Source organism: Aquarana catesbeiana, linkage group LG03, assembly GCF_042186555.1.
Source record: "Aquarana catesbeiana isolate 2022-GZ linkage group LG03, ASM4218655v1, whole genome shotgun sequence".
Classification (NCBI taxonomy): Eukaryota; Metazoa; Chordata; class Amphibia; order Anura; family Ranidae; genus Aquarana; species Aquarana catesbeiana.
In genome coordinates this window covers 621856152-621870961 of record NC_133326.1, presented here as the reverse complement: position 1 = coordinate 621870961, position 14810 = coordinate 621856152, and the positions used below count along the sequence as shown (strand labels likewise).

The window sequence follows — 14810 nt, the reverse complement described above, 5'->3', positions numbered from 1 at the left end:
TGATCCCTCCGTCTTCCTGTGCAGCGATCTCTCCCATCCCCGGACACACACACTCTATATAACGGACGGGGGATTCCCCCATCATAGAACACCGACAATCATTCTCCCATCAGCCAATACCACTGACAGCTGTCATCACCCTCCTGACTCCGCCCCTTACCTTGCACACGTGGCACCCCGCTCTGCGCTGATCAGCTGCAATCCGCTACTTATATAGGGAGCTCAGCGACAACGAGAGGGAAGTCGCTGACAGAGAAGACTGCTGACAGTCACAAAGCTTACCGCCACCTGCTGTCCGCCCAGGAATACACAGCCGTCATCTGGAATCTCCCCATCAGTCAGGCGGCATTGGTTCACAGTGGATGTTGTAAAATGAATGAAAGGCTTTTTTTTCCGAGCAGAAACACGGCGGTGCTGGAGGATCTATTGATGTTGATGGATCTATTTTTGCTGGGGGGGTCTTAACCGGTTCAATACCGGGCAATTTCACCCCATTCCTTCCCAGGCCAATTTTTAGTTTTCAGCGCTGTCGCACTTTGAACGTCAATTGCGCGGTCGTGCGACGTTGTACCCAAAAAAAATTGACGTCCTTTTTTCCCCTCACAAATAGAGCTTTCTTTTGGTGGTATTTGATTGCCTCTGCGGTTTTTATTTTTTGCGCTATAAACAAAAGTTTTTGAAAAAAACAATATTTTTTACTTTTTGCTATAATAAATATCCCAATTTTTTTTTTTAAAAACAAATTTTTTCCTCAGTTTCGGCCGATACGTATTCTTCTACATATTTTTGGTAAAAAAAAAAAAAAATCGCAATAAGCGTATATTGATTGGTTTGCGCAAAAGCTATAGTGACTACAAAATACGGGATAGATTTATGGCATTTTTTTAAAAAAAAAAATTTATTTATTTTTTTAGCGACGATCGCAAATTTTTTTCATGACTGCGACATTATGGCGGACACATCGGACACTTTTGACACATTTTTGGGACCATTCACATTTATACAGCGATCAATGCTATAAAATTTGCATTGATTACTGTGTAAATGTGACAGGCAGTGAAGGGGTTAACCACTAGGGGGCGGGGAGGGGTTAATATGTTTCCTAGGGAATGATTCTAACTGAAGGGGGAGGGGACGCTCAAGGGGAGGAGACCGATCAGTGTTCCTCCGTTCTGGGAACACAGATCGCTCTCCTCAGAGCTGACAGGCTGTGGATCTGTGTGTTTACACACACAGATCCACGGTCCGGCCCGGTTAACGGGCAATCGCGGGTGCCCGGCGGACATCGCGGGCGCCGGGCACACGCACCGGGTCCCGAGCAACGCGGCGGCGGCGCGCGCGCCCCCTAGACGGCCGGGAATCCCAGGACGTCATATGACGTCCACCCAGGATGGGAGATCCCATCTGTGGACGTCTTATGACTATGGCTGGGTAGGGAAGTGGTTAAAGTGATTGTAAAAGGATAATTTTTCTTTATTTTTTTTTTTTAAATAACAAACATATCATACTTACCTCCGCTGTGCAGCTCGGTTTGCACAGAGTGGCCCCGAACATCCTCTTCTGGGGTCCCCCCGCGGCTCCTCCCCACATCAGATAACCCCCTAGGAGAAGCGCTCTCCCGAGGGGGTTACCTTGCAGACGCGCTCCCGCATTCGGCGCCCGCCGCCCACAGACACGAATGCCGGACTCGGCCCCATATCATTGGATTTGATTGACAGCAGCGGGAGCCAATGGCTATGCTGCTATCTATCCAATCAAGAGCCAGGACCCCGTGAAGAGAGGAACAGCGCGTCCCCGCAGAACAGACAAAGGGGCTCAGGTAAGTAAAACAGGGGGGCTGGGGAGGCCGGTGACTGCCAGGTGTTTTTTTTTCACCTTAAAGCATAGGATGCATTAAGGTGAAAAAACACGAGGGTTTACAACCCCTTTAAGTTGGTAGTAGGGCGGGGGGGTCTCCTGTTGAGGGAGGAGTCCATTGTTGCTGGGATATCTACTGTATTGTTACTGGCGGGGTTTATTGTTGCTGGGGAGATCTATAGTTGCTGGTGGGGCTCATATGTTGCTAAGGGGCCAATTATTGCTGGGAGGGATTGTCATATTGGGGATTCATTGTTGCCGGTGGGGATCTTATTTTGCTGGGAGAGATCTACCTTTGAGGGAAGGTTCTGTTTATGCTGGCTGATGGGAGGGATCTACTGTATTGGTATATCGGGGGGTCAATTGTTGCTGGCGGGGAGCCCAATTGTTGCTGGGAGGGATCTACTGTTGAGGGAAGGGTCTATTGATGCTGGGAGATGTATTGGTATATTGGGGGTCTATTGTTGTTGGGGATAGTTTGCTACAGGGGATCTATTGTTGTTGGGGGTAGTTTGCTACAGGGAATCTATTGTTGTTGGGGGTAGTTTGCTACAGGGGATCTATTGTTGTTGGGGGTAGTTTGCTACAGGGGGTCTATTGTTGTTGGGGGTAGTTTGCTACAGGGGGTCTATTGTTGTTGGGGGTAGTTTGCTACAGGGGGTCTATTGTTGTTGGGGGTAGTTTGCTACAGGGGGTCTATTGTTGTTGGGGGTAGTTTGCTACAGGGGGTCTATTGTTACTGGCTGCACAGGAACGTGCTCAGAGGTGGGTAGGAGACAAGGGGTGACTCGGAAGGGGGGAGTACATGCACCTTTTATTTAAAAAACAAAAAACAAAACAAAAAAAAACCCCACAATAGGCCAGAGGACACAAATTTTAAAAAAAAAAAAACAAAAAAACAAAACATATGCAGAAAAATGCACAGAAACACTAAAACGCAATGGACCGCAAGCATGTTTTTATGTGTGTTCTAGTGCGAATGGGCTCTAAATCCACCATACCTTCATAGACGGTGAGGAGGTGATGCAACACCTCCTCACTACTGTTTTAGCCCCATTTTTGCCACCAAATGCACTTCAATCATGTGCACTGCAAGCGGTTGCGAGGCAGTTGCGGCACTTCCCCATTTGCTTGAATGGGTCATGTTCAGCAGCTGATTGCAACCAGTTGGGGGAGCTTCATGTCCGCAGCATGTAAACACCCATTTTAAATAGCACTGCAACTGACCATCAATGCAGGAAGAAGGTTAAGGGACTACCAATGAAGGGGGTTATATTAATACTGATGCTGGTGGTTATTATTGCAGGAAACTGCCAGCGATGCTGGGGGTTATTATTGCTGATAAAAATACAAGTACTGTGCTATGTAAACACAACAAGTACTTAACTTTGTTCATACAAATAAGCAATGTGAATGAATATATAAATAGTCCAAACGAAAGGACATTAACAAATATCAAAATGAAAAGTTATATATAAATTGAAAATAATTGTGTTAACTGTTAAAGATCAAGTAAATAGGTGAAAGTCCATTCAGTAAATCCCAATAGTGTTACGCTTACCAGAGAACATGGACTTAGATACCAGCACCACTGAGTCATATAAGCTGATATAAACATGTATCTCCAGAGGACTGATCAATCTGTAGCATTGTTATTATATTATTCCAGAAACTGCCACCAATGCTGGGGGTTATTATTACAAGAAATTGCCACCAATGCTGGGGGTTATTATTACAAGAAACTGCCACCAATGCTGGGGGGTTATTATTGCAAGAAACTGCCACCAATGCTGGGAGGTTATTATTACAACAAAAACTGCCACCAATGCTGGGGGTTATTATTACAAGAAACTGCCACCAATGCTGGGGGGTTATTATTACAAGAAACTGCCACCAATGCTGGGGGTTATTATTACAAGAAACTGCCACCAATGCTGGGGGTTATTATTACAAGAAACTGCCACCAATGCTGGGGGGTTATTATTGCAAGAAACTGCCACCAATGCTGGCTGTTATTTTTGCAGAAACCTGGCATCAATGTTGAGGGTTATTATTGTGGAAAATGAAAAATTCTGGGCGATATTATTGCTTAAAGAAGAAGTATGGCCAAAGCTTTTTTGACCATAATTCTCTATGGATCACAGGAGTACAGTTCATTCTGGACTCCTGTGACCCATTTTCAGCCAACAGCTAAAGTCTGCTGTTGGCTGACATCACTCGGTCCAAGGTGGGGAAAGATCCCGACTGTGCCGCTGAGAGCCTGAGCCAGTCGCTCCCTCCCCTCTCCAGCCCAGCACTCTAGTGAGCACTGGAGGCACAGACCAGAGAGCCGCTGACAGTCACGGCTCTCTGCTTAGAGCAGAGAGGAGAACTGAGCGATCGCCGATCGCTCAGTTCTCAGTGCATTGGCAGCAGGGGACAGGTGCAGCATCGGATTGATGTTGCTTCCACCTATGTGAGTATAATATATATATATATATATATATATATATATATATATTTTTTTTTTTTGTTGTTTTTTTTAATACCCCATACTTCTCTTTTAAGTTGGCACCAATACTGGGGGTTATCATTGTGGAAACTGGTACCAGTCATGGGAGCTATTATTGCAATCACTGGCACCATTGCTGGGGGTTATTATTGTGTAAACTGGGCTAAATGCTGGGGATTATTATTGTGTAAACGTGAACCATTGCTGGGGGTTATTATGGTCTAAAGTGAAACCAATGCTGGGGTTTATTGTGGAAACTGACACCAGTTCTGGGGGTTAAAATTGCATAAGGTGGCACCAATGCTGGGGGTTTATATTGTGTAAACTTGAAGCATTGCTGAGGTAATTATTTTCGAAACTGAAACCAATGCTAGGTGTTCATAATGCAGGAAACTGGCATCAATGCTGGGGGGTTATTATTGCATAAGGTGGCACCGATGCTGGGGGTTTATATTGTGTAAACTTGAAGCATTGCTGAGGTAATTATTTTCGAAACTGAAACCAATGCTAGGTGTTCATAATGCAGGAAACTGGCATCAATGCTGGGGGTTATTATTGTGTAAGCTGGTACCAATGCTGCATATTATTATTGTGGAAACTGACACCAGTTCTGGGGGTTATTATTGCATAAGGTGGCACTAATGCTGGGGGTTATTATTGCATTAGGTGGCACCAATGCTGGCGGTTATTTTTGTGGAAACTACCACCAATGCTAAAGGTTGTTACAGAAACTGGTACCAGTGCTGGGAGCTATTATTGCGTAAACTTGGCCATATGCTGGGGGTTATTATTGTGGAAACTGGCATTAATGCTGGGGGTTATTATTGCGTAAGCTGGTACCAATGCTGCATATTATTATTGTGGAAACTGACACCAGTTCTGGGGGTTATTGCATAAACCGGCACAAATGCTGGGGTTTATTATTGCTTAAATTGGCACCAATTCTGGTGGTTATTATAATGGAATTTACCACCAATGCTGAGGGTTATTATTGCGGAAACTGGTACCAGTGCTTGGAGCCAATATTGCGTAAACTTGGCCAAATGCTGGGGATTATTATGTAAACTGGAAACTATGCTAGAGGTTATTATTGCAGTCACTTGCACCAGTGGCGAGGGTTATTATTGCTGTCACTGGCACCAGTGCTGGGGATTATTATTGCATCCACTGACATCAATGCTGGGTTATTACTATTACTGCAGCAGTGGGACTTATTTTACTCCTACTTCCGTGTGCTGTATTAAAAAATACAGCAGGATCAACATTTTAAGGGCCCTTGCACACGTGCATCAAAATTTACTGATGTTTCCGTGTGGAAGATGCCAAAAACCATGATTAAAGGTGTTTAAGTGTATAGATTAGTACAATTCTTCTGCATTGCCAGTATTGTAATATACTCGCTTATACTCACGTAAACAAGTAAACACGCAAGTAAATTACTGCACTCAAATGAAAATTTTTCTATTTTTATTTTACGGCTCTGTACTGAACACTGTATTACTGATCTTTACTCAGCTGTGTGCAATGTCCCATAGACAACAATGCCTCACATTTCAGATCAAAACTCAGCATTTTTTACTCCCTTGTGCAAAAGGCCCAAGAGTATTATGCACACACACAGATAACACAGGCTTAAAAGGAAATCTGTGGAAGCACTGAAAATATTAAGCTAACAGCTAAAGGAGGTAGCTTACAGCATAAGTGGCCAGGGTGTCATCTTTCAGATAGAATAGTATTTTTTTTTTTTTGTCACATTTATTCTGCCTTTCCTTAACAGAAGTCTAGAGGAGGTCACTGACTACAGCGTCACAAAAACCTGCAAAGCAAGTTTCGTAACTGTATTGTACTGTAGGTTTTGTTTTTTTTTTTTTGTTTTTTTTAGGACTTGTTCACACCAGCAAACCAAGCTTATCACAAGGCTGTTGGTGTACCCTGAAGGTAAACAATGCTGATGCGCCGATCCTTGCGTATCACACGGTTCACACATTTTGTTACAACTTTGGTCACAAGTGATATTTCCTTAAATTCTATTGATGCAGCAACATTGCAACGCGATAGTTTGTGTCACAACTCACTGCAAAAAAAAAAAAAAGTAGAGAAAAAAATAGCACACTTAGTTAAAATTCTTGAAAACCAGCATGGGTAGTAGGAATCACCTAGATGGATACAAAGCAAGGCTGTGTGCAGGAACGGCAGCTCCAGATCCTCTGGCCGGCATCACATTTTTGCCCTGGGCAGTGGATAACCTTGTCCCTTCATTGCCATGGATAGCCTAATCTTAACCCAACCAGAGAGACCTACACTTATAGCAGATCAGGGGGTCTGGCTAACCCTCAGGAATGGGGATTTCTCCCAAAGACAAACTATTGCACTAATACAATGACATGTGAGTGGGTAGCCCATAAAACAGTGACAAAACGCGTAGGGGTGGGGCTTGTTGGATGACGTCACAACACTCAGGCTACTGTGGAAAAGTAGTGAAATACACAAAGAAGGCAATCATGGGATTATATTTATTCCTCTGTTATGCTGGGTATACAGTGGATATAAAAAGTCTACACATGGGGGGGCGTGGTCTCGACATGGCCGAGTGAGGACGTTTTCCTGAGGAGCTCCCGGCCTGACCCATCCATTACCAGCTTTTAACCACACATACTCTGCTTGTTTCACCCGGTATGTACTCTGCTGGAAAGCGGAGAGGTAGATTTAGACAGCGGGTGTCTCCTAAATCACGCAACGGCGGAGACATACGATTCCTAGTGAACGCTCCTGGGACAGCACCAGCTACTAAGATGGCGGACACCACGAGGCCCGGCACACACAAGGACCCACAGCTACAGGCTCCTTCTGGCCAGATGTCGACACCGACAGCACAAAATGTGGACTGCTCGATTCCCGGAATATTCCGCTCCGACTCGCAGGAGTCTCTATCCCTCTCACATACACCGCTAACTGCACAAACTACTCAGGCCTCGGCACTCCTCACTCAACAACTACGGTTAGAGGAGGCCGAAGATCGCAGCAGACGAAACAATCTACGCCTGAGGGGAATACCGGAGGCTACGGGGATAGAAGATCTAGCTTAATCCACACTGGCAATCTTCAGGGACCTATTGGGAGATCAATACCCATCAAGCCTGTCTTTCGACCGTATACATCGAACGCTGGGTCCCCGCTCGACTGATATGGGCAGACCGAGAGACGTTATTTGCCGTATACACACAAAGAAATGGTGCTGCGAGTGGCTTGGGAGAAAGGAGATGTTACATTTGATGGAGCAGTTATTCTAATTCTCCCGGATTTATCGCAATCGACATTGCAGAGAAGAGCTCAGTTGAAGCCCAATACTGGAGGTGGAGAGAAGTGCTGGATTCACCTATAGGTGGGGTTTCCCCATCTCAGTGACATTTCGAAAAGCTCAGCATTCGTTTACCCTACGGACCCCTGCTGAGCTTCCCGCCCTGTTTGCATTCCTGGAGGTGGACCCGGTTGTAGTCCCGGACTGGCTACAGTTCCTGCAGCGCTCCAACAACCGGCCTGGATCATCTGGCAGGCAGAGATCTCGATCACCGAGACCACAGCGGAACCAACGCAGGTCACACTACACTTCTGCAGAAGCGCCGAGGGAAGACTGAACGGATTACTTTGAGCGATGTCTCATTCTTACTGAATAGCTCCACAAACTGGCATGGAGGAATAGGAGACTATTCGCACAGAATGTTACTGATATAACCTGTGAGATTACCGTGGCCCCTTTATGTCTGGCCCGACATCTTTTCCCAGGATTACACTTATCACTAATACCCCCAACCGATTGAGAGTGACTGAAGGGTATATTTAGAACTTAGGTCCAGGTTTTTCAATGTGTCACAATATGTTTCTAACATTTTTGTTATCCTATACATGGTAATTGGGATGGATATTAGATGAATGGATATTGATAATGTTATTGCTTATAAGATTGCTTATAATATTGAAATTATCGCTTGGGCAATGTGGGGGGGCAGGTTTGCTTACCTTCAGCGGGTTATCATACATATACCCCCGGAGACAGGATCTGAGAGGTCCCGAGTTATCAAACAGGGGTAGGATGATGTGTGGAAGTATGGGCTGTGGGGGGAGTAGAAGGTGACATTCACCCACGTTAGCAGGGGGAGCTGAATAGCATCACAGCCAAACTCACATACTGTGGGGATGACTTGGGAGGTTTCAGACCTTTGGTTATTGAGGAAAGGTCTTCTGTATACACACCCCCGCCTATCATCTACGTGGAGTTTTAACTTCCCATGGAGGAAGACGCAGGAAGTTCAGGAGGGGTGGTTAGTTTAAGAAAGGAGACAGGGTAGTAATGAAGGGGTTTGATTGAGGGGTGGCGTGGATAACGCACATCCCCTATTTTCTCACAAGGATATTCATATGTTATTGTAAAGCGCATGGCTCACAGTTAGTTGCTATACAACAAGCCAGGATACTATGTATTCTACAACATGCACCCTGCAAAAAGGGAAAGAAGAGATAAAAATCTTTTATTATGTTTTTGTTGAGCTAACTTGAGTTTATTTCTACCACAATCAATGTTATATGCCTTAAGATTTTGAGTAGAGGTTTATATAATGTTGTCAAGCTGGGTGGTAGGGGGCGAACCGGGGACACCTTCACTGGTCTACTCTTACCTCTTCCCCAATAGGTCGGAGCAAGTCTCCTGGTGAGACCCAGGACGTGCTCTCTTGTAAAGTAATTTACTTAATTTACTATAGTAAACAGACGGTACACACCAACTGTTGCCCGTCTTAATTGGTGGTCTTTTCACTTCACCTTCTTTTTCTACTTTCTTTCCTCTCTACATCTATTCTTTCTTACATTCCCCTACTTCCCACTCCCTCATCCCACACCCATCCCTTAATCCTCTTGGGCCCAAGTGACGATGGACTCAATCAATATATATTCCTTGAACACCAAGGGCCTTAATATTCCAGAGAAACGCTGCATGCTCTTGTCTGACCTTAAAAGAGCTTGCGCGGATGTCGCATTCATCCAAGAGACACACTTTAGGACAGGCAATCAGACATATCTGAAAAACCGACACTTTCCACATGCTTACCAAGCCACTAATATAACGGCCAAGTCCAGGGGAGTGTCAATACTTATTTCAGGGACAGTACCCTGGACCTGTGCAGATACCCTTGTGGACCCGAATGGCCGATATCTGTTCATCAAGAGGCACCAAAGTAACACTTGCCACTGTATATGCACCGAACGACCGACAAGACACCTTCCTACATCACATACTGAACTTACTGAGTTCACGGAGGGCCAACTAGTGTTGGGTGGGGACATCATTGTACCCCTAATCCCCTCTGTCGACACGTCATCTAGTTCCATGTCAATACGTTCTAGTGTACACAAGCGCATAACTCGAGACTTGCATGATGCCCGACTGATAGACACATGGAGATTGCATCACTCTGGGGAACGCGATTATACTTTCTATTCATCCCCACACAAAGTGTACTCGAGAATAGATTACTTCTTTGTCCCCCATAGTCAGCTGGATGCAGTTCACGGGGTGGAGATAGGCAGTATCACATGGTCGGACCATGCACCTATCACCATGTGTTGCTGTTTGTCATTGTCCTTGACAACCAGATCCAAATTTTGGAGATTGAACGAAAGTCTCTTGCAGACACCAGAGGTCCTGGCAGATGTACAGACTGAACTGACACATTACTTTCGACTTAATGACACAGGAGAATGTGACCCGGGCATAGTGTGGGAAGCCCATAAGACTGTAATAAGAGGCGTATTCATAAAACACGGCGCACGCATTAAGAAAGAAAGGGGACAACTACTGCTGACTCTTCTTGACAAAATACATGACTTGGAAGCTAAACACAAACAAAAGCCGACCCCCTCGATAGAAGCAGACCTAACATCCCTCAGGAAGCAAATTGTTGATCTGTTACAATATAGAGCTAAAGCTGCCCTGCAAATATGCAGGAAAATATCTTATGAGTCGGGGAACAAATGCGGGAAACTTCTAGCACGGTCAGTCAGAAAACATCGATTAAATACGTACATCCCCCAAATTATAAATCCAGAAGGGCAAAAAAAGACCACACCGACTCAAATTGCGGACACATTCAGGAACTATTACACTTCTTTATATAAACTTCCAGCCAAACCATTACCGACGACACGGTCAAGGACTACCTTATAGCGTCTCAAATGCCCAAACTGTCATTAGAGGATAAGTTTAGGACTGGAAGAACCCATCACAATAGAGGAACTGCAGCGTGCAGTCGGAGGGATGAAACCGGGTAAGGCTCCAGGCCCAGATGGGATGACTATACAATATTACCAAACACTTTTGACAATATTAGGCCCCCATATGGTGAAGATGTTTAATGGGCTAGGTAAGGGAGATTCCTTGCCCAGGGACACCTTACGGGCACAGTGGGAGTGGGAATCCTTCTAGCCCCATGCAGCACCTATCAGGTTCTTCACCCACCTCCCTCTCTGACAGTCTCCTCTTTTGAGGCACATTGCATTCGTCTTTTTTCTCCCATTTCTCTAAGAATTGCTGTCATCTACCGGCCCCCTGGACCAGTATCAGCCTTTCTTGATGACTTCTCTGCCTGGCTACCCTACTTTCTCTCTTCTGAAATTCCCACAATTATTCTTGGGGACTTCAACATCCCTGTCAACACTAACACTACTATTACTTCTAAACTTCTCAGTCTAACCTCATCGCTTGACCTGAAGCAATGGATACAGGCTCCTACCCACTCCAACGGCAACACCCTTGACCTTGCCTTCTCCTATCTGTGCACTGCGTGCAACCTTTCCAACAATCCACTCCCACTCTCTGATCACCACCTTGTTAGTTTTGATCTCTCCCTGTCTTCCACCTCCTCTCCCTCCAACCGCCTAACAGTTACACGTAGAAACCTTCGCCACTTCAACCCTTCTCTTCTCTACTCTGCTACTGATCACCTCTATGACAAAATCTCACCTCTGTCCTGCCCCAACCTAGCTACTTTCATCTACAGCTCACTGTCTTCCTCCCTAGACAAGCTTGCCCCCCTCACTACATGCAGAATTAGGCCCCGACTGCTACAACCCTGGCAAACAGACGACACCAGAAGTCTCAGAAAACGTAGCCGCGCTCTTGAGCGCCTGTGGCATAAGACTAAGACCCAGGAAGACTTCACACAATATAAATCTGCCCTCCTAAAATACTACTCCTGCCTTCACACTGCCAAACAGACCTACTTTATCACACTCATTAACACCTTCTCATCCAGTCCACGTCAATTCTTCTCTACCTTCAATACTCTGCTCTGTCCTCCACTGTCTCCACCCACCAACTCACTCACTGCCCAGGAGATTGCCAATCACTTCAAAACTAAGATTGATACAATTCATGAGGAGATCGCCAATGCGCAAAAACCTCCCCCATGCAACACCACATGTCCACAGACACAATCATTACTTCCCTCATTCAACCCTGCTACTATTACTGAGGTTGCTAAACTTTTATCTGGCACTCATCTAACCACTTGCCCCCTGGATCCTGTTCCCTCGCAAATGCTACGCTCACCCTCTGACTCGATTCTACTCTCTCTAACTCACATTTTCAACCTCTCCCTCTCTTGTGGCATCTTCCCAAACTCTCTAAAACATGCGCTAGTCACCCCCATACTAAAAAAGCCCTCACTGGATCCCATCAATCTCAACAACTTACGTCCCATCTCCTTACTCTCCTTCTCCTCCAAACTTCTTGAAAGACTGGTCTACAACCGACTAAGCGACCATCTGACCATGAATAAACTTCTTGATCCCCTTCAGTCCGGTTTTCGCCCTCAACACTCCACGGAAACTGCTCTCCTTAAACTCTCAAATGATCTACTAATGGCTAAAGCCAATGGACACTATTCTGTACTACTTCTCCTGGATCTCTCTGCTGCCTTTGACACAGTGGACCACCCCCTCCTCCTCAAAAAACTCCACTCCTTCGGTCTCCGTGACTGTACTCTTCGCTGGTTCTCATCCTACCTATCCCACCGCTCCTTTAGTGTCACTTACAACTCTACTTCCTCCTCTCCTCTTCCTTTTTCCGTTGGGGTCCCCCAAGGTTCTGTTCTTGGACCTCTCCTTTTCTCAATCTACACCACCTCCTTGGGTCAGTTGATTGCCTCCCACGGCTTTAAATATCATCTCCACGCTGATGACACCCAAATCTATCGCTCCACCCCCCAGCTCTCTCCATCTGTCTCCTCACGCATTACCAACTTACTAGCAGACATATCAGCCTGGATGTCACATCACTTTTTCAAACTCAACCTATCCAAAACTGAGCTCATGATATTTCCTCCCTCAGGTGCCACTTCCCCTGATTTCCCTGTCAAGATCAACGGCTCAACTATCAACCCATCTCCCCACACCAAGGTCCTAGGTGTAATCCTGGACTCTGAACTAACCTTTCGACCCCACATTCTATCACTAGCCAAAGCTTGCCGCCTCAGTCTTCGCAACATCTCCAAGATACGCCCCTTCCTAACCAATGACACCACAAAGCTTCTAATCCACTCCCTGGTCATCCCCCGCCTCGATTACTGCAACTCCCTCCTCATTGGTTTACCTCTAAATAGGCTATCCCCACTTCAGTCCATCATGAACGCTGCTGTCAGGCTCATCCACCACACAAACCGCTCAGCGTCTGCCACACCCCTCTGCCAATCTCTCCATTGGCTGCCACTCAGTCACCGAATTAAATTCAAGATACTAACTATAACTTACAAAGCCATCCACAACCTGGCCCCCAGCTACATCTCTAACCTAGTCACAAAATACCAACCTAATCGTTCTCTTCGCTCCTCCCAAGACCTCCTGCTCTCAAACTCCCTTGTCACCTCATCCCATGCTCGCCTTCAGGACTTCTCCAGAGCCTCCCCCATCCTCTGGAATGCCCTACCCCAATCCGTCCGATTTTCTCCTACTTTATCCACTTTCAGACGATCCCTGAAAACTCATCTCTTCAGAGAAGCCTATCTGGCCCCCACCTAACAACTGTACATTTATCTTCTCAATCAGCACATCACCCATAGTTATTACCTTTTGTATCTGTTGACCTTCCCTCTTAGATTGTAAGCTCTAAGGAGCAGGGCCCTCTGATTCCTACTGTATCAAATTGTATTGTATTTGTACTGTTTACCCTCAAGTTGTAAAGCGCTACGTAAACTGTTGGCGCTATATAAATACTGTATAATAATAATAATACTCAAAGAAGACAAGGACCCAGCTGCGTGTGGCAGCTATAGGCCTATATCGCTCTTGAACGTGGACCTTAAACTTTTCACAAAAATCTTAGCCAACAGACCGACCCAGTATATGCCGAATCTAGTTCATTTGGATCAAGTGGGATTTATCCCTGCCCGAGAGGCAAGGGATAATACCACCAAGGTGCTCAACCTCATCCATGTAGTAAACAATGTGTCCCGTCCGTCTTTCTCAGCACAGATGCTGAGAAGGCGTTTGACCGAGTTAATTGGGTGTTCATGTAGGAAGTCCTTAAGCATATTGGTCTAGGCCACAAAATGATACAATGGATCTCTAGCATTTACTCTACACCCACAGCGCAGATTAAGGCGAATGGAATCCTCTCAGACATGTTCCCAATATCAAACGGTACTAGACAGGGATGCCCGCTTTCACCCCTCCTTTTTGCCCTAACGTTAGAACCTTTTCTTTGCACTATAAGATTGAATTCAGATATATCAGGCATAACAGTAGGGGATACCCAATACAAAATCTCTGCCTATGCAGACGACCTTATGTTCACCCTAACTAACCCTACAGTGTCACTTACGAATCTTTTGAGGGAATTTGGAAAATATGGCGCCCTTTCCAATCTAAAAATCAATTTCGATAAGTCGGAGGCCATGGGAATTAATATAACGCCAAATAGACTGAGTTCTATAAAGTCACAGTTTAAGTTCAGATGGTCAGATACATCCCTTAAATATCTGGGGACCTTGATTCCCAGGGGTCTACGACACACCTTCGACCTTAATTTCCCTCCTCTAATATCCAAAACTAGAACACTTTTAGAAGAATGGAACAAGGGACTGCATTCCTGGTTTGGCAGATGTAATCTACTTAAAATGGCCATACTCCCGAAATTTTTATATTTGTTTCAAACACTGCCAATCAAAATCCCGCTTCAATATTTTAAGAAAATACACTCTATTTTCATCCAATTTATATGGGGGAAATCAAAACCTCGACTGCGTAGAAGCTACCTCACCCTTCCCAAACATTATGGAGGATTAGCCCTTCCAGATCTAAAAAACTACTATAGGGCAGTACACCTAGGTAGAATAATAGATTGGAATAGACACGGCCAAAACAAATTATGGATACAATTAGAACAGGCACAGTCCGAGACTTCGCTGCAGGGAGC

The 14810-nt window shown here is 45.4% G+C and overlaps 1 protein-coding gene across 1 annotated transcript in view; it reads right to left on the bottom strand.

Annotated features, from left to right (window-relative positions):
• Positions 1 to 232, bottom strand: part of PLPP5 (phospholipid phosphatase 5) — a 45766-nt gene extending 45534 nt beyond the window's left edge. The window contains exon 1 of the mRNA XM_073622344.1: positions 161 to 232. The gene's annotated coding sequence lies outside the window, so the exon portion shown is untranslated. The remainder of the gene's footprint in view (positions 1 to 160) is intronic.
• Positions 233 to 14810: the final 14578 nt, after the last annotated feature.